The following is a 20,790-nucleotide window of genomic DNA, read 5'->3' as shown; positions in this document are numbered from 1 at the left end:
AATCAGGCTTTTGTTTGCTTCCAGCGCCATTCTTCATTTTGAGCGACGGAGCGGTTATTACATTCTTGTGCTGCCGCGATAGCAAAGGAAAGACGTCTGACTTTCAGAAGCTTGCGCCATCTCTTCACAGGGCCAGTCAGCTGCCCCTGCATTGCGTGTGCATGCTGTGGACTGTACAGATGTGCACACGTGGGGATGTGGGGAAACACGTGAGCACACGATGGTGTGTTTACACAAGTTTAGAGTCATTTACAGTAAAACACGACACGTGTTCTAACGGAGCCGCAGCAACTCGAGGGAAACAGCCTGTGACCCGGTGCCCACGTCTTAGGACCAGGGGCTTCAGGGACCTGCAGACTCTCCAGGTGGAGCCCATCTGCTGGTTCCCCGCAGGGACGCTCTGGGCTCCCAGGGAGGCCCCTGCTGGCCCCTGACCTTCACTTCACGTGTCTTCTCTCAGGTCCTGGGTTGTGCTTTCCAGCAGGGCGAGCAGACGACCGGAAAGCTGACTCCTGCTTGTCCTTAGAACAGTCTTTTTCTCTCCAAACGACCCAAGAAACACGATTTTTAGGAGACCTTATTACCTCGCAAGTGCTGCTCTGCTGGCCTGGAAAACCCTGTCCCACAGGACGCAGGCATCAAGGTGCTTTCGGTTACTGGTGGCGACACAGTTAAGCTGCTATTTTTTATTTGCTGGAAAGGAAGGGGTCTGTTCAGGGCCAGTTCTCTCCCAGCAAAAGCCTCCTCTCTTTTATCACCTTCATGTTTGTGTCAGCAAACCAAGAACCAAGGAGAGAGAGAGAGGTTCTCCCTCGACCCCTGTGCGTCCGCGAGCGGCTGGACCCCATCGGCACGTCCTCATCACAGAACCTGCAGCAGGAGGGCGGCGGGGAACATGTCTCCACGGATCCTCACAGAGGGGCTGGAGCAGTTTCTGAAAGGTGAGGATGTGCTTCCCAGGAGGAGGGGTCGGGCTGGGAGAGATGGACGAGGGTCGGGCTCACGGGCTCCTGGATAGAAGGTTTGCGCCACGCTCATGGCCCAGGGCAGGCGGAGTGCATGGGGTCGGATCCCCAGGCAGCCTGCCGGGGCCACTGTCACCTTTACAGGTGGGTGTGACAGTGCCCCTGCTTGCTTGTTTTCTCCTTGTAATGCTCAGATCTCTGGCGACGATCAAGTTTTAAGATGAACCAGCGTTCACTTCGTAAGCAGAATAGAGCTATTGATTTAAAACTGAGCTCCTCTTTCTTAGCAGGTTCTTAGCAATTTCAGAGCCTAATGACCACATTTTCCTGAACCATTTACATTCTCGCCTTTATCGCAGGTCAGTGACCTCTCTGAACGTCAGCCCCACTCAAGTGACGTCACAGGGCTGATTGCCACCTTTCCCAGATCATTAATAACCAATTAAGGCTATTCAGACTCCCTAAAGCCGACTCCCAGGGCACTTCTGGGCAAGTGTCCCCGACTCAGAGCATCTCCACTTGTCACCCCTCTGCGTTTGGTCTTCCGGGGCCCTCTCCCTTCCAAGGAGCGGGGAGTGTTGTGCTGAGCTGCTCAGACACCTGCACCATTTCCTCTTTGGCACTCTTCTCTGGAATGCTCTAGTCCCCTAAGCAGGGTAAATTTGCACGATTTTATTCCTTATTTTTCTAACTCGTGGGTAAGAAGAAAGTTTGCTGAGGCATGGGCTGAGTCTGCACCAGCCGCTCTTCTGCAGTCACCCACGGGGGCTGCCTTTCTCCAGACAGCGCCCAGCTCCGAGGCCACCCCAGGAGTGTGGTGGGAGGGATGGGGCCACCAGGTTCTCAGCCTGTGAGGTCCCGGGCAGACCCGCACAGCACCTCTGACAAAACCCGGTGTTCAGCTGGGGGGAAGCTCCCCCAGAAGACAGCCCATCCTTGGAACTGCATGCATGCATCCCACCCACCCTTCAAGGACAGTGGTTTCCCAGATTATACAAAACCAAAGTCTCCTCGTGTGAAAACTGACCTCAGCAAGTGGAGGGAAGTGTAACGTCTAAAATCAATGCTCTGTAATCCATAAAGACTTTCTGCACTTGGTCGTTCTGTTATGCAGAGTTTTCACTCCACTTAGCAGATATATCAGATTACTAAATAATGTAACATGGAGCCAAATAGCAAAGCTAAAATTGTGCAGGTTAATAGTGGCAAGAAGGATGAAAAATGTTTTTAAATTACTTTTGGTAAAAACAGAGCTGCTCCTGTTCTGTTCTGTCTGCTCTGTCTTGTCCTCCCATGGAACTTGAGGACAGCGAGGTGTCACATCTCCTCCCCGTTCCCGGCACGTCACTGTCCTTGCTCTCTGTGCCTCCAGGCCCTGGGGTTCTCTTTCCTCCAACCCTAGCTCCCCTCTTCCCTGTCCACCAACATCCCAGAGCATGTGAGATGCATCTTTCTGTACATGACACATAAACTATGTGAGCGAGGCCACTGTGCCCCCAGGGCGTCCCCCCCAGAGCTGGTCCCCACGTGTCCCCAGCCCCATGGTTGGGACCGCTGCCTCCTTCGCACTAAGGTGCCGGCCGTTCTCCCCACCCTTCCTTTGTGAGGTTGGGTTTTGCTTGCTTTCCTTTTTGTTTCAGTCAGTGTAGCATCAGCAGAGGAGGAAAAACAGCACCCGAGTACTGTTCTGAAAGTGGTGTTGGCCTCAAGGCTCCCTTAGGTGTCTCAGGGACCTCAGGACCCCCGGGCTACAGTTTAGGGGCCACTCTGCTCGAGTGACTACGTTAAAGAAGGACTGTATTTTAATGTGCTACGTTCTTTTGCAAATATTTCACTTTTTTTTTTTTGCATCATAAAGGAAAGTGATTCGCAGTTGTTTTGTTTCATTCTTTGTTTCTGGAGTCAATGTTTCCCCCCTAATAAAGACAGTTTGGAGGTTTTCCTTTTTCCCCTGTGCTCCAGAATAATTTGAGCAGCACTGGGATAACCCAGTTTATGAAATCTGATAGAATTTGCCTGTTGGACTATCTGGGAGTTTTGTCTTCTACAGGAAAGCTCTTTATCAACTTCTTTTAAAGCTGTTAGTTTAAACTTTCTGACCACTACGGTCAAATTCATAAAGCTACAAAGTGAAAGTTTTACCTATGTTAGTGTTCACATTTTATACGTATGAAGTTGCACAACAGGTTTCCTGGATTTTAAATTTTTCTTCTGATTTATGGGTTTTTTTCCTTGTCATTTCTCAGTTAATTTACTTGTTTTTCTCCTCTTCTTGATTAAGTTAGCTTGTGAGTTTTGCCTACGTTGCTGGTTTCCGTGAAGATGTATCTCTGACTTACTCGTTCTGCTCTTTGTGTTGTAATTCGTTGATTCCTCCCTGCGCGGCTGCTTCTGCCCCGCGCTTGCTTTCTCTCCTTGTTTGCTTTGCATTTGCTTTAAGAGAGAATTCAGCACGAGGCGCTGGCAGCCGCGTCCCTGACGCGCAGCAAGGCGAACCAGCGCCGCGCCGGGCGGGAGGGCGGGCGGGGGGTGCGGGTTTCGGAACTGGAGCCCCGAGGAGGGCGCGTCCGGGCCGCCGCCGCTGCGCCCGGGCCGTGGGGAGCCGGCGCCGCGGACGCGAGGAGCCCCGGGAGCCGGGCCAGCTTCCTGCCGGGCGGGGCCGCGCGGCTGAGGCTCGGGGCAGGCCCGCGCTCTCTGGCGCCTCCCCTCGACAGGCACGCGGAAATGCGGGCAGACAGCCCGCGCGGGGCTCCACCCCGCGCCGCACGGCTTGTCCCGTCTCTCGCTCTTCCGTGGTCCATTACCTGACGTTTTAAATCCGATGTTTGTTTCTTTTCCTTGAAATTTTTTGAAGTCTCCTCTGAGGTTGTGTAGGTTTTCTTTGTGATCAAATTTCTAAGAACGTCCCTTGTGCACTTGAAGCAAAGCTGTATTCTCCAGCGTCAGGGACCAGAATTCTCCGCCTACCCGTGCAAGTGTCCTCCTGATTACCTTGATTTTGACGAACACACTCACACGAAGTCTTCAACGTCAGTGCCTATCTCGGATTGAGAGAATTGCCTGCGTTTCCTCCTGTTTCCCCTCAGGTCTCCTGCGGTTTCCGGCCTGTGGCAGGTTCTGCTCGATCCCTCGGTTGTAATTATCAGGAGCTGAATCCTCAGAGTCAGAGCACATCCTTCCTTGTCTCTTACGGCTCCTGCACGACCCTGCCCCATCAGAGATGAAAACAGGGAGGCCCACTTGGTACCACTGGCACTCACCGCTCTGTTCTAACCCTTCCTTTTAGAGCTTTTTTTTTTTTAACCTTTTGTTTTAGGCGTGTTGCTTACATATAAAATAGTTTTGGATTTTGCCCTGTTAGTCAACCTAAAATGTTTTCAATAAGTCCATTAAGCACACGTACATTTACCGAAGCTGGTGTTTCATCTGAATCTCTTGTTCCATTTTACGTTGTGTTTATGTGACACCTGCCTTTCACAGTCTCTGCCTCAGCTTATTCTCTGTCCTCCGTGCTCCCCGCGTGTCATTCGGTTGATAGAAAGGTTTGTATTTCTGTGCATTGTGCGCTGTATCCCAGTAATCTCACCCAACACCCTCTGATTCCCTCTATTTCGAACGCCGTCCTCTGGTTCTCAGTAAGTGATCTCCCTCCTAGCATTTAACTTGAAGTAACACCCTTGTACTGGAAATCAGTATCTCTCAGGCAACTGACAAAGTTTTTCTAACTTTTCATATTCCCTTTCAATTCCTGCCCCACCCCTTTTAAATAAATTTGCTATATTCCCCTTTATTTTAGCAAGATGCATTCACTGCCTATAGAATCTTCACTCACATTGATCTGCTTTTATTATTTTTGGAGACACTCTTATGCAGAAGCTTCTGGCTTCTTTTGTCAGAAAGTTAGCTATCGGTCTCAGTTTCTGTTTTTGTAAAACGGAATGTCTTTTCTTTTCCAGGTGGCTTTTAAGATTTTCTGATTGTCTTTGTTTGTTTTTGTTTGTTCTGGAATATTATTTCTTTATTCTTTCATGCTTATTATGAGTGGGGGGTCATGGGATTCTCAAATCTGCGGCTTGATGTCTCTCATCAGCTCTGGAGACTTTTCATCTGTTCAGTGATTACTTCTCTCCATCCAGGGCTCCTTTCCCTCCAGAGCCCGACTGCAAGTTCAGCAGGTCCTGCACTTTGTTCTTACGGATTCTCCCCTGTGTCTCCCTGTGCTTTGCTCTGAGGCTCACCTCTTACTGTCTACTTCACTAACTGTCCCTTCTGGCAAGTTTGTTATTGATTTCAGCTACTGATTTTTTAATTCTAGAATTCCCAGGAGTCTTTCTATAGCTTCAAACCCTCTGCTAAAATTCATTGTTTTACCAATTCTTGCACAGACTAATCACAGACGTTTTAAAGTTCATCGATTCCTCCTCCGGTATCTGTACTGCTTGTAGGAGGTGTTCTGGCTGAGACTGTCCCTCAGGATCCAGGACATCTGCAGCCCCGCTGGGCAGCCAGTGAAGGAAGAGCCCACGGCTGTCTCTGTGGTGGCCGGATGATGCCAGGCTGGCAGGAGGCTGGCCAACAGCTATGTAGCCCACCACGTGGAGCCCTGAGCACTGCCTGGAATGAAGCTGCCCCTCGTTACCTTGTGCTGGATTTACCAGATGTTTCCTCATGCCCGTCTCTGACCCACCCAAGCTGGTGACGGGGGCAGACAGCCACCAGGGCCGTTCCTGTCCTTGAGGACATCAGGGTTACCCGGCAGCTTCGGTCTTGTGGAAGAAACTCACAGAGGTCCCTGGCAGAGGTGCTTCCTCTGAGCTGGAAGTGGGGGTGGTGACTGGCCTGTGTGTGCTGGGACTCTGAGCTCTGTGTGGGGCAAACGCATCACATTACCCATTTGCCTTTACTGTGAGGACCTCCTCCCCTGTACCCAGCGTGCTCCCAGGTTTGTGTGCTGTCCCTTAGTTGGGAGTGAGGAGTGTGGCATGTGTGGAAAGTTGCCTGCCCAGAGCAGCCGTGACAGAGCCCAGCGTTTTCCTGGGAGAAATCAGGGGCCGGAAAACCACTGACTCTCAACAGAGCAATGGCAACTCTATTTTAGCGCCCCTTGAAGCATTTTGTTCTTCATTGCTCTCACTGATACTTGAAGGTGGGTACTGCAGCTCCACATGCCAGCAGAGGGCCGTTTACAAAGTCCAGCAGCCCTGGAAATGAACCACGGTTGGCACTGGTGTCCAGACGCCAGTTGTCAGACTCAAGGACCTGCCACCTTCCCCGGGACACAGATGAGGTGAGTCCATCCTGCACCCCTGGGGCTGCCCACCTGACTCAGACCCCAGCCTTCCTGTGTCTTTTCATTTGTACAACCTTTTAAGGAAGGTCTTTTTTTGAAGACTCATTTCCCCTTATTTAGATGTGTCTTCAGTATGTTCTATAATTAAACTTTGAAAGCCCACCTCATTTCCATGGACATAAATGTCTTAAGAGGATGCAGCTGTGTCATTCTTGGCATCTTTCAAAGAAAATACACAGATCAGGAAGTGCAGAAAGAGAGGTCCGCTGCTTTCAGCAGTTACTCAGAGCTGCCCCGCCTTCGACTGCCTCCTGCAGATCCATCACTGGTGCTCCAGTGTTCCCGACGTGGGGGACCTGCCTGTCCCGGGACCAGGGCCCCCTTTCAGAGTCGTGGCCTGAAGGTCTGACATTCCGCAGGCATGAAGTGGTCCAAGGCTCTAAGGGGTGAGGAAGACATAAACTCCTTGTTTTGACTCATTAGTAGCATGGCTTTGGCAATTCTAATTTGTTCTTCATGAATGGATAAATCACTGTCTGGGGGGGCACACGGTCACTTCCATTAGCACAATCTTGAACCTAATAAAAGATGATTTTCTGCTGTCTCTTCAGGCCCAATTGCTCAAGTAGCAATCAGAGTTGGGGATAATAAAATAGAGTTACAGTAAACAAACCAGAGTCTTGGCTTCTCTGTCTGTGTAAGGTGGCAAACACTCATATCTAGAAAGTGCATAGAGCTGATGTTTGATATTCCTCCCAGTGAACCAGAACATCTACTTCCAAATAGAAGGAGGTGTTGAGAGACGAGAACGTCAGTTAGACGGCAGGGTCTTCATGAGGGAGCCGCATGGACGTAAGGCGCTGTAGACAGTCTGCCCAAGTCGAGTCACCTGGGCCACAATGTTTGGCAGACACCCCTGTCTTTACCAGGTGAGAACTGTCAGGCAGAGGTGACCTCCTTTCGCTTTGCACCTGTGACAGTGGGTGCAGAGCGAGGACGTGTCTCACTGGGGCACCTGTGGCCCGTCTGCGGAGAACTGGGTGCATGTCCTCGCCAACAACACGCCCACTGCATGCCGGGCTGGGGCCTCGCTGGAGGCTTCAATTTTGAGTTTGTCCTTGATTCTTACTTTTTTCGGTTGGAGCCTCTCCACCCTTTCAAAGATGAACTGGGGACAGGGAGTTGCATCACAACAATACTCAAAATCCTAAGAAAGAATGAATGAAGCTGTTCCTTAACATGCAGAAGTGATGAAGAGGGGTTGGAGGGGGTAGAGGGCAGATGGGGCTCGGGCTGGTGGGGGGATGGAAGGGAGGATAGATGGGGAGGGAGGGGGAGGGAGTGGGGATCAAGGCGGATAGAGGGGCGATGGAGAGGGGATGGAGGGAGGCTCTGACAGCAGAGGGCGCCTGCAGCTGAGATTCGTGTGGTGCCTCCAGCTCTGCTGACCGCACTGCCAGGCCCACCGCCAACTGCACCGCTGCTGACCCCGTCCACCAGACACCTGGGCCATCGTAAAATGCCACGAACCCCAAGTTTCTCCTCGTCCAGTCCCACTTGCCAGCTAATGACCTGCCTCTCCCAGGAGTATTCTGAGAAAACAAACTGAACCAGTCCTCCCAAATAAGTTTCGAAATACTCAAAAACAAAACAAAACAAAATCAGCCCACAAGGGAGTTAAATAACTCTTGTCTTGGTAACCTTTCTAGTAATTTTGCAAGAAATCCACATTTTGCCAAATGTTTTATAAAAACTCGGTTTTTTACAGAGCTGCATATATTCCAAAATCGAACGAAAAGCAAGAGAGGTCTTGAAGAGACAGAAAGGAGAGCGGGTAACTGTTTGTTTCCTGCAAGGTTTTGAGGCAGATTCCCTGTTAAATGCTAGTTTGCCCCCCAGTCAGCACCCTGGCGTCCTTTGAAATCAGCAGGGTCCGGGGAAGAGCAGACGCTTAGGCGCAGCATTCAGCTTACTGTGTGAAAGGGCTCCCACTCTTCTCCCCACAGGGACCTTCAGGCCCCCACGTGCATCTGAGGCCAGAGGGCTGGGGGCTCAGGGGCCTGGGAGCGTGAACACAGCTCACCTGCCCCGTTGTCTGCCCCCACAGCCACAAAGTGCTGAGAGCCATCGAAAGGCAGAAGACCTTCAGTTCCCCTTGACTGAAACGAATGACAAACACTCCATGAAACCCAAAGGACCATACTCTTTACGAATTCCAACTCAGTGAGAGACTCCACTTCTAAATACCATGTGAGTCTAAAATCTTCCCCTTAAAAGTGACTTTTTAAAAACCTTTCATCAAAAGCAAAATTTCTAACAGGTTTCATGGAAGCAAACGTTAACAGTCTTGACAAAGCACAGACCTTAAGCGTGTGGATGATGATCGTTTCCAGAACCATGAGCTCTAGCTTTCTGGGCACCAAGGGAAAGCAACTCCTTAGAAGAAGAAGGAGAAAAGGAAGAAGAGAGAAGGCAACTGTTCCCTCCCGCAGGTGGGCCCCCAGCCCCCACCCGGCGGCTGGTACCCCGGGCCCAGTCTCTCCCTGGGGTGGGGCGGTGGGGGGAGAACGGCAGGTGCGGTGGAGGAGCCCCTCCCAGAACCCAGGCCCCTGAACGAGGATCCGGGGCAGCAGCATTGTCCCAGCCCCCGAGTGTCCCCACCCACATGCTGACGCTCAAGAAATGACCACGAAGGACGGCGAATGCACCCCGCGGAGACCCAGCGACGGAAGGAGCGAGGGGCAGGCGCGGTGAGTCTCTGTGAAGACTGAGCCTGCGCACCACGGCTGGCGCCCAGCTCCAGTTAAAGCGGTTAAACCTGAGAGCCCTACGTTCTGATTTCTGCCAAGGTAAACTCCCTGGGGAGGCTGCAGAAACAGTGTGACCCCTGAGCCTACAACTCACATTGGAAGGAAGCATGAGTTTGTGTGTGCTGGGCTCTGCTAGAAAGTGATGCTTGCCATTATTCTTTCAAACAAAATGGGAAAACTCTGACATTGAAGAGGGGACTCAGATTTTTGGGGTATTTATTGTAATGTCAGAAAAATTGATACAATATGTTAAAATTGGTGCACCTTGCTGCAATATGTGTTTATACATTTAAGGGAAAAATATTTTCTCCTTGTAATAGTACTTTATGTTCATTACAGAATATTTAAAAAATTAACAAAAGAAACTACATTAAATCATCCATTTATCTCATCACCCAGAAATAATTGTTCTTAACTATTTAGTATGTGTTCTTCCAGGTTTCTCAGTTTGTATACTTTATAGTTTTCAAAAATAGGATACTACTGTTTTCCTCTTTTGTAAACCTTTCTTTTTCACTTAACAGAATATTGCCAGCGTGTTTCCAAGTAAGTCAGCCTACAATTATGATTTTGGGTGTTCATAGAATTCTACTTGTGGATTTATCATAATCTACCTAACTGCTCTTCTGCTAACTGAGAATTATTTTGTTTCCAGGTTTTTTCCTCAATTTTTAAGATTGCTGTAAAGATTATCCTTAAACATGCATATTTGCTTCTTCTCAAATTTTCTTTTCCTTACAAAAATTTTCTGGCACTGTTGCACGTATTTTTAAAATTATCAGCACACATTTTTAGGTGGTCTTTCCAAAAGCTCACCCTGGACATCCCACCACTGAACACATAGAAAGGGGTCCTTTCCTTCCTTCACCAATTTGCCTGGAAAAGGAAGATTCTACTATTGTTTTAGTTGTCATTTTTGGAAATCCGGTACTCGAAAGCCTTTTCTCACATTTCTGCTGGCTATTGTATTCATTTAATAAGAAGAAAAATAATGAGAACACTTCTGTTGAGGAAAAAGCTATCAGGGCACTTGGACTAGGAGACATCTGGGGACAGAGTGTTGATCGGCACCGGGAGACCGAGATGACAGGCAAGTGCTCAGCCTCAGAAAAGGGATACACTTGGGTTTTGCTTCTGAGAAGGGAAGGAGATGGTGCTTGGTGTGAGTCTGGGGCAAAGCGCCCAGTAAATCCCAGTCCCGGGGTCGTCCACGTGTGTTTCAAGAACAAGGCTGTTCTCCACTGCAGGACCCCTGTGTGTGTGTGTGTGTGTGTTTGTGTGTCAGAATTGGAAATAAACTCCGACCGCTCCTCTGGAGTCCTCAAGTCTGAGCTATTTCAGAATTAGCGGAACGGGAATAAACCATGACATGAGTGTGTAAGTCCCCAAGGACACCCCAGAGGTCTGGGGCTGTGATCCTCACCTGGGTTTAAGAATGACAGGTTAGAATTCAAGGGCCAGGAAGATCCTGGACGGGACTTGGACTGCGAGGCCGTGGCTGTGCGTCGAGCGGTTCTGGGGCAGCGCCGCGCTCGGTGTGGATTAACTCCCTCCCCTCGATGACGCGCATAAGCCACGCGTGTAACGCCCCTTTCACACTCGTGGGCACAGGTTTCCCTGCGGGGCCGGCTAGGAGGTAAGTGGCTGAGCTGGGGCTGATTCTGGAACCTGCTCCTGACGGCCGCGCACTCACCCTCCGCTCGTAAGGAAGCACCTGGATGTGCACTGCGTGTTTCCACTGGTGATTCTGCTGTTTCTGACTGGTTTCTTAAAAAGTAATGTTTGCATTAAGTGTTTCGAGCATTTTAATAGATGGTGAAAATACTTTCCATTTTCAGTGCTGTTTGTGGGTTTTGCTGGATGTGGCGGAGATCTCAAGGCAGCTCCCAAGCCTCCCCCCCAGGGCCGTGGGTTGTGCAACGCAGCAGCTTGTGGACTGTTTGGTTTGATCCATTTGGAAACGTCCCATAGCGGGTCTCAGAGCTCCTGTGACAGAACCACTCAGGGTCCCACCACTGCGGTGACAGAACTGCTCAGGGTCGCACCGTACTGGGGTGACATCATTGTCTGTGGTAGAAACTTGGAGACGCACAGGAGACTTCCAGGAAATTTAGGTTAAATGTCTCTATAAAGTCAGTTCTTCCACTTCATCAAGTATGTGATGCATTTACCACAGCAAAAACAATGAGGAAGGTGGTCTCTTATCAGTGAGACCCTGCACGTTGTCCTCTGCGTCCAGCTGACTTCAGTTAGCATAGTCAGGATTACCCACGTTGTTGCAAACGGCAGGGTTTCCTGTGTCTTTAAGGGTGAAGAATATGCCATCATATACACACACACATTTTTTATCTGTTCATCCACCACCAGACACTTAGGTTGTTATCATCTCTCGCCTCCCGTGAACAGCGCTGCCATGAACACGGGGTGCAGAAGTCTTGTCAAGAGAGTGATTTTACCTGATCACACACCCAGCAGGGGGATTGCTGGAGCACACGGTAGTTCTATTTTTAATTTTTTTGAGGAACCTCCATATTGTTTTCCAAAGTGGTTGCACTGGTTTACATTCTCACCAACTGAACTGTACACCTAAAAACAGTTAAAATAATAAATCTTATGCTACATGTATTTTGTCAATAAAAAACACTGGAAAAAAAAGAAAGAAGGAAAGGCACCTTTTTAGCAGCAGGGACTGGCTCAGCAGGGCCCTCTGTGTCACGGACCTTGCAGACCTCACGTAACTGAATTCCTCCCTGCGGTCAGCCTGGCCCCAGCTCTGCATCCGGGCGTGAGACTGGACTGTCCCTGGTCAGGATGATTAATGCACATTTGTCATCCCGCCCTTAGATCAGAACAAGTTAGAATAAGTCAGAAGTAAAAACCAAACAATAAAAAAACCAAAAACCATATGTACCATGAAGGCGAGCTGTTTGTCAAAGATGCTGAAATAGGTGGATGGCCAGGTGGGGAAACGGAGGCCCTGCCTCCAGCCGGGAGGGTGCAGGCGGCAGGGAGGCGGTGGCCGGAGGGCCCACGTGGGCACAGTCCCCTGAGCGTCCATCTCCTGCTGGACATTGGCGGCTGTAGGCAGAGCTCAGCCCGCCTCACCTGGAGAGGCTGAGGTCGGGAGGGCAGCACTGTTCGCACGAGTGCTTCCTGGAGCGGCAGGTGTCTCTGCGGGTCCTCAGGACCAGCGTGACTCAGCTCCCGCCTGCTGGTGACTCCTCCCATTCCTTCTTCTAGCTTCTCACAGCCCAGGCTGAGGGAATAAGCAGCTTATCGGCATAGCCTGGGTGCATTTTTGCTTTGCCAGCTGGGCTGTGCATATAATGCGGCCAGCTGCACGCCAACAATGTGTGCAAACAATGTGCAAATGAACACTGTGGCATCAGGACAGTGCGGGCGCCCTAGTCGGAGGCCCAGCCTTGCAGATGTGACAGTGACGAGAGACAGAAATGCAGCCCGGCCCTCGGGGGACGGGCCTGCAGTGGGTCCAGAGTGGAGAACACCGGTCCCAGACGGGGTGAGCGCCCGCGTGGAGGACACTCCCCAGGCCCTGGAATAAAGCTGCGGGGGCTGGGGTTCACCTTTTAGGGAAACAGCACTGTGGCTCGTTCCGTTCATTAGCAGAGGTGAGGAGTGCAGCCTGCAGCCTGGGGACGAGGGAACCACAGGGCGGCTGTCAGTTGTTCAGCAAGGGCTTCACCTCTTAGCCAGCAGACTGCTCGGCCGTGTGTGTCTGTGCGGCTGGATAATATACACGTATGTAACTATAACACACACGATACTAATACGTGTACCCACGGATGAGACAGTCTGTCCTCACGCAGGAGACCATCATGCTAGACTTTATTCTTCAGAGCAGCTTTAGGTTCACAGAAACCTGGGAAGAAGGTTCAGAGGGCTCAGGCACAGCCCCTGGCGGCACGCTTCCCAGTCATCAGCGCCCCCGCCGGACGGAGTGTCTGTTACAGCTGATAAGCCACGTCCTGTCTGGACGCGTCCTCACCACCGAGTCCACGGCTGGCTGTGTCCACTCGTGCTGTCGTGCATTCTGCGGGCACAGACACGTGTGATGAGAAGGACCCACCGTGATGGTGTTACCGGAGTGGCTGCCCGGCTCTGAAACCCTCTTGCCACCTGTCCATCCCCCAGCAACCCCCGGCCACCACTGACTTTCTTTACTGTCTCTGTGGTTCCATCTTTTCAGAATGTCGCAGAGTCGGCATCGAGCATCATAGGCCTTTCAGATCCAGTCCTTTCGCTCAGTGAACGTGAATATAAAGTGCCTCCATGTCTCCTCATGGGCAGGCAGCTCCTTTCTTTTTAGTGCTGAATAACATTCTATTATTATGTCTGGAATGTTGCACAGTTTACTTTTCCATTCATCTGCTGAAGGACATCTTGGTCGTGTCCAGGGTTTGGCAATTATGAATAAAACTGCAATAAACATCTGTGCGCAGGCTTCTGTGTGAACGTAACTTTGAAGCTCCTTTCGGTAAACACCAGGGGGCATGATTACTGGGTAGCATGGTAAGAGAGCGCTTAGCTCCGTGAAAAGCCACCAAACTGTCTTCCAAGTATTGATGCTGTTTTGCGTTCCCACCAGCCGCGAGCCGGTTCCTGTCCCTCCACGTCCTCGCCGGTGCGCGGTGCTGTCAACGTCTGCATTTGGTCCTTCTGATAGGTGAGGAGGCGCCTTGTTGAAACAGTGTCTGTAAACTTAGTGTTAAACGCAGTAGCACTAGAAGAAGACAGGAGATTTACCCGCTACTGAATCACACAGTTTGCATTGAAGTCGTTTCGGCTCCCCGAACCTCAGCTCATCAACTGAGGCGAGTACGATGCTGATGCCTGTGCCGGGGGTTTGTCCGGGTAAAATGCGATGACATCAAGGGTTTGGTAAACTGTGAATTGCTAAATAAGAATTAGTTATTACCTGTATCAGAAGCACTGGATGGAATACTAACTAGAAAAAGAATGGAGAGAAGAAAATGTTGGTAAACTAGTGAGTTTGACACCCCAACAAGACACTGACAATATGCCAATTCATTAATTCATTCATAAATAAACATGACACATTTGTGACACACTTGGACCTCAGGACACAACACGGTCGAGGCAGGCGTGACAAGGACAGAAGCCCTCACCGAAGTGGTTGTAAAGGACCGCAGCCGGAAGTAAGAGAGAAATGCTGTGTCATTCAGTTGATAATGTCACTTACCAAACAGCCCACATTCAACCAGCCTCAACGAGAAAGTCAGAGCACCCCGGGCTCTGGGATTAAACTACGGATCTCCGGCAGGTGTCCGACCTCCTTCCCGCAGACGTCAGCGGCTCGAGACCAAAGCGTCACCTCAGCGACTCTTACATTTGCTCAGTACCTGGACAGGCTTCCTCTCCTGCTGGACACGCTGCCGGGGAAGAGCTGCTGCAGGGGCGGCCGTGACTCAGCGTGGCGGGGGCCGGCACCCCGCGCCCAGCGGGGTGGCTCAGAGGCTCGTGCTCGCCCTCCGGCTGGAGTGGAGGACTGGGCCACTGGGCGTCCTGTAAACGATGCAGTCACAGCGAGGGAAAGTGCATCTGTTTGCTTCTCGCAGACGAGTGCAAGTGCATACCTCTCCTCAAGTTTGCGCTGCTCCTCAGAGCGGCAGTGACGCCTCCCCTTCCTCCTGGAGCCTTCAGCTCACCCAGCTACGAGGTCACCACACCACCGGGTTTGATGAGACCTCTTCCCAGGGCTTTGTCGGGTCCAAGATGTTACTCTATTTTATAAGGAAATGCATTTTTTGAATAGGCAGTGGATCGTCCGCGTTTCCCTGGAGGATGTGGCCTGCCCTCACACGGGTCAGGTGGCCCCAGCCGTCTGCAGGGGGACCTGGCGGTGTTGTCTTCTCTTACCTCCAAACATGTGTTAGTAGCCTGCTTGCTCTCAGAGGGGAGCTTCGCGTGCCGACCAGGCCTTCAAGCAGGCAGGCTCGTGGGCTTTCTCTCTGGTTCTTGAACTGGTGCACCCACCACTGTCTAACCCACAGCTGATCCTCCCCGGACGTCCTGCAGGTGCATTTCAGAGGGCGAATCAGACCCATGAAAGAGAACGGACAAGGACTCACATCAGCTCTGACTCTCAGAACCACGACCAGAATGTTTACCTCAACCCCAAATTTCACTCAGCCCAGCACTCACCTGTTCTGGAAACTTTACCCATCAGAGCATCCAAATGCAGACATGCACATGAGTGCATCACCCTGCCCATCTGCAGATGGTCCTAACTCATCTGTGCGGGTCTAACTCACCTGTGTGGGTCTAACTCACCTTCTGTGGGTCCTAACTCACTTCAGTGGGTCTAACTCACCTCTGTGGGTCCTAACTCACCTTCTGTGGGTCCTAACTCACTTGTGTGGGTCTAACTCACCTCTGTGGGTCCTAACTCACCTGTGTGGGTCCTAACTCACCTTCTGTGGGTCCTAACTCACTTATGTGGGTCCTAACTCACCTGTGTGGGTCTAACTCACCTGTGTGGGTCCTAACTCACTTCTGTGGGTCTAACTCACCTGTGTGGGTCCTAACTCACTTCTGTGGGTCTAACTCACCTGTGTGGGTCCTAACTCACTTATGTGGGTCTAACTCACCTGCATGGGTCCTAACTCACTTATGTGGGTCCTAACTCACCTGTGTGGGTCTAACTCACCTGTGTGGGTCCTAACTCACCTGTGTGGGTCTAACTCACCTGTGTGGGTCCTAACTCACTTCTGTGGGTCTAACTCACCTGTGAGGGTCCTAACTCACCTCTGTGGGTCCTAACTCATCCTCAGACTTCCCCTCACCTGCTGTCTCTCAGCAATGACCTTATACGTGCACCAATATTGAGAAAGTGTGGATGCTGTGGGTGACAGGGACGGAGTTACTTACATTCCTTGAGCTTTGGTGTAATACTTCCTAAAATGGGACAATGACACCCCCTTCCCTGGAGGTGGGAACCCCCATTTCTCAGGGACCAGAAATGCCAATGGCCCCCACTTCCTGGGGGGCACAGTGGACCCCAGGAGTTAAAACTGAAGTTGGATTTGTGATTGAGTGGCCAGGGAAAGGCTTTTGGTCCCAAGGAGAAGACATCCCCATTCCTTTCACCTGAGTCTGTTTCACACTGTTGCCATGTACCCTGTGGGCACTGGGGGACAATGAGGCGAGGGTCAGGGAGCATCCTGGATGAAATGAACCTGAGTCACGTTCCTCTGTCCATTAACCAGCAAGAGGTGCCTCTTACACGGCACCCAGTATCCTGCAGGGATGAAATTTAGTGCAGGGACTTTCTGGGCTACCCCTTTGCATGTTTAGGGGGGAGGGCTCCATGGTGCTGCTTCTCCAGATTTTGTATTTCAGGCCCCCATCCCAACTCTGCATCTTCTCAGATGTGCTGACCCTTCACGTGGAGACGAGGCACCTGGTCACGTGAGGACCCAGCGATACCAGGCCTGCAAGCGCTTCGGATTGACAGGACCCTGCGCATTCAGGAGGCAGACGGCGCCAGCTGGCTCACCCGGATGCAGCCTTTACGTCCACAGCCCCCCAAGGCTCCCTGTCGTCCTGGCGCTTGAATGCCCTGGGCCTTCACGAGGCTGCCGCTCGAGTCGGGTGTGGGAATGCTGATGAGGATGGATATCAACAGAGTTTTGTGTAAGAGGAAGCCAGTGGGTTTTGTGCAAGTTTAAAGGAAAAAGGACTTGAATGTACAAAAGTCACCAAAACCCAGGCTCAGGTTTTACTGCTTTGTTTTCAGGCCCTGTTGCTGCATCACGTGTTTACACGCGATGTCACTGTCAGACTCACCGACTGCAGCAGATTTGGCGACTTGCAGATCACGGAACCCTAGGAGCTGGATGCTAGACACTACCTGGGGGAGGACCGTGCTTCCCGTGAGACGGATACTTCACTGACAGTGTCCGACGGCAGAAACACTCCTGCACAGCCACGCCGGGCACAGCCACGTCGGGCACGGCCTCCTTTGTCGTTTTCTTTGAAGGAAGCATATTTGCAATAAAACTGACACACAAGAATCTGCTTGTGCTGACCACCCGCAAGTCTCCCTCGTCCGTGAGGCTCTGCCCGGTCCGACTCACAGGGCCACATCTCAGTCTTCCAGGTGTCCCCAGGGAGCCAGGCAGAGGCCTCTCACAGGGAAGGGGAAGCTGGTGGCCTGACCCTAGCTGGCACGCCGGCCACGCCCAGGACGCTGTCCGCCGCTGGCCGCGGGGTCCAGCACAGGGGACACTTTCCTGATCACTGCGGGTTATTTGAGGGGTTCGTGGAGACGTTTCTTGTGGACGTCACGAGCTCCTTAGGAAGCTGTAATAAACCCTCGTTTGTGCGTGGCTTCTGCGTGTCACACCTCTCGTGACCCCGCCCGTGCAGCCCCACCACAGAGGGAGGCCCCGCTTTCCATGTGCACGGATGAGCAGGCCCTGTGGGCAGCGGGTGTGGTGTCTGCTCCCTCCCCTCAAGAGGCCCTTTTCCTCTCCAGTGCACAGCGTCTACACTGGTCAGGTTCTCCAGAGAACAGAGCCGGAGGACATGTCCACAGGAGTCAGGGACAAGCAACGGTGGAGGCTGACAAGTCCCCAGACCTGCCGGACGAGCCTGCACACTGGAGGCCACCAGGCAGGAGGAGTTCGTCTACACAGGAAAAGGCTGGCCCTTTTGTTCCTTCAGGTCTTCAACTGATTGCACGAGGCCCACCATGTTGGGAGGCAGCCTGTTTGCTCCGTCTGCAGATTTACATGCTAATCTCATCCAAAGCACCTTCACAGACACACCCAGAAGGATGTTTCATCAAATATCTCGGCATTCGTGGCCCCATCAAGCAGACAAATAAAATCACCCATCTCAGCATCTTAGAACTCTGTCCTTTCTCCTCACAGCAAAGTTGTTTCTGAACAACATGCTCATCATGGGGCCTGATGACTGGGCCCCTCCAGGAACGGCCAGGAGCCCACAGGGTGCCTGGCGTCCTGCTGATGACACTTCAGACTCTCGCTGGCTGGTCACAAGCACCCACAGTGAGCGTCCTGCCTCCCTGCTGCAGGGAAGAGAGGGGACGTCTGTGAGAGGCGAGGGTTGCAGTGGCCACTGTACCGGCATCTGGTCAGGGTCGGCTCCAGCGACTGGGTGCCCCCTCCACTGCTGGACACGCACCTGGGCAGGTGCCGGCTCCGGGGGTGGGAAGGGCTGGAGGGCATGCAGCCAGGTAGGGCCGGGGCTCAGGGCTGCTGAGAAGGCTGGTTTCCCCAGAGAGAAAGGCTGGAGCAGCTCCACAGAGAAGAGGCAGAACTGATGAGCCAAGAGGCGAGGCAACAGATGGACCGAGGCTCCTGGTTCGGCCCCACCCTGGCTGTCCTCCCACCCTCTCCGACTGCATGGCTCCTTCAAGTAAGTTCCTGTTTCTGCTTCAACTCGCCGGTGGGAGCTCTGCTCTAGACCAGCAAATAGACAGTGATGGAAAGACCCCCGCCCGCCTTGCTGGCACTCCCTGAGGCGGGTCGTTGCCGCCCTCGGCGAGCTGGGTTTCCACGTGCCTAAGTTCCGACAGCCGAGCTCCATGCCAGGCTGTGGGCCCCGCCCCCTCCCCGAGGGGAGGCACTCGGGGACTGGTCCTCTCCTTTTCTGTCACCGCACAAATCATGCTGAGGCTGTTTACTCGCATCTCTGAGCCTGCAGGAGCAGAAGCCCAGTGCACATCCCGGGAGGGCTGCGTTTGCACCCAGAGCAGCCCCGCGCCTGTCTGCGGTCCCACACGGGCGTCAGCTTCGTCTTACGGGGAGGAGCAGGCTCAGGACACAATTTCCTCATCCCCTCCCGGTGGAATGTTCCAGGGCTGGATTTTCCAAAGCCTGGGGTCCTACCACCCACCCCCAGGCCCACCAAACCTCCGTGGCAGCCGCCGCCTTCCAGGACCGACCCACGCCTGCGGAAGAAGGTGACAAACACCCGGTCATGTTCGTCTGAGAGCGCTGACTCTGAGGACTTCGTAGGTCAGGTATGAGCAAAGAGAAGTGACCTTGCTTTAGAAAACGCAGTGTCTCAGATCTTCAGAGGGTTTCCATCAATATTCAAGCCTGATTCTTCCAGGACGTAACACAATTACCACGGTGAGGAGACAGTGAATCACCCAGCTGACTCACCTACTGACTTCAAGCAAAAGTTGGAAATTGAATTTTAATGTGTTATCGGTGAGGCCACTTGCTCAGGGGCCAGAGGGTGAACCTGAAACCCAGTCACAGGCTTCGGCAGGACGGCCTCCGTGCCTGGGGCTGCGCTGGGACCCCGCTCCTGGGGGCGCCGCGCCGCCCTGCCCAGCTCCCTGACTCGGGCCAGAGGCAGAGCCACGGCCTCTCGTGAACGAGACTCCGGGAAAACGAGGCTCTTCTTCCGAGGCTGCTTCCGAGGCAGCCTGCGGTACTGCAGCTTCACGACGACAGCTGCTGCGAATCTGCTCCTCACGGGGCTTTCTTACTCTTGCCGACGACGCTAGGGCTTCACATGAAACCCACAAAACATGGGAGAAGATTGGCGTCTTTAAAGTGATCGAGTCTTTCAATTCAGTTAGGTCTTCAATTCCTTTCCATGACATTTTCTGGATTTTTGCCTGAAAGTCTCACGGTCTTTTGCCCAACGTGTCACTATTTGACACTGCATGTCACTGTAAAAGTATCTTTTGAGGACTGTTTTCTGACTGCTTGTTGCTGGTAGGCAGAGATAAAACGTTTCTGAGTGCGGGTCTTTATCCAATGTCTTGCCAAATTCAGTGACTGATTTTTAAACTTCTCTGTTTACTATATTGGGTTTTCTACATACATAATCAGGGCTCCTACACTTAAGGGTGGACGTATGTTTTCCTTTCCAGCCCTCGTGTATTATTCCTTATTCTTGTCTCCGTCCCCGCTGGTTAAATGCCAGCAGTGACAGGGTTTCTTGCCTCCTCCCTGACCTCGCGAGCGAGGGAGGCCCACCCCCTGCAGGTTCGCACACAGCCGCCTGCAGGCTGAGAAGGGGCCTTCTCTTCCCAGTTTGCCGAGTCTTTTCCGCTGATGTGCGTTCTGTGTGTGTGTGTGTGTGCGCGCGCGTGTGTGCACGCGCGTGTGTGTGCACGGCGTTTCATCGAGGACGGTCTTCTGCGTCAGCTGCTGGGATTCCTCTTTGCTCGGCTGCTGCGGTGACCTGGCTGGTTGGCCTCGGGACTCCCACCGCTTCCTCTCCTTGCTGAGTTCTTGCTGCCTTTTCTGTTAGGTACTTGAGATGTGTTTTTAAACCAGACAGTACAACTGAGGATTTGTCCGTTACGTTTTGTTGTTTTCCCCAGCTTCGCTGAGGTGTAATCGACAAGAGCTGTACATTTTTAAGGAACGCACTGTGGTGTTTTGACATCCGTACACTCTGTGAAGCGGTTCCCACAGTCAAGCTAACTCACTCACCGTCACCTCTCACAGTTACCGTTTTTTCACTTGTTGGTGTGGTGAGAACACAAGATCTACTCTGTCAGTAAACGTCAAATACACGAAACAGTTATTAGCTCCAGGCACCGTGCTGTGCCTGTGATGTGCCCAGAACGAACTCGCTTAATAACTGAGCTTGTCCCCTCTGAGTCACATCCCCGCCCTCAGGCCCTGGTCACCGCTTACTGCAGGCTTCCCGTTTCCTGCCCAAACTCTCACGGCAGTCTGATCCTTGTGCG

The 20,790-nt window shown here is 52.2% G+C and overlaps 1 long non-coding RNA gene across 1 annotated transcript; it reads left to right on the top strand.

Moving 5' to 3' along the window:
- The first annotated feature begins 8,511 nt into the window (after nt 1-8,511).
- On the top strand, nt 8,512-19,822 carry LOC123617636 (uncharacterized). Its single transcript, XR_006725785.2, has 4 exons — nt 8,512-9,104; nt 13,672-13,749; nt 16,475-16,739; nt 16,843-19,822. It is a non-coding gene; the product is annotated as an uncharacterized LOC123617636 (long non-coding RNA).
- Nucleotides 19,823-20,790: the final 968 nt, after the last annotated feature.

This window comes from Camelus bactrianus, chromosome 15, assembly GCF_048773025.1.
Source record: "Camelus bactrianus isolate YW-2024 breed Bactrian camel chromosome 15, ASM4877302v1, whole genome shotgun sequence".
Classification (NCBI taxonomy): Eukaryota; Metazoa; Chordata; class Mammalia; order Artiodactyla; family Camelidae; genus Camelus; species Camelus bactrianus.
The sequence above is the reverse complement of the archived record's forward strand: the minus strand, read 5'-3'. Positions and strand labels throughout refer to the sequence as shown.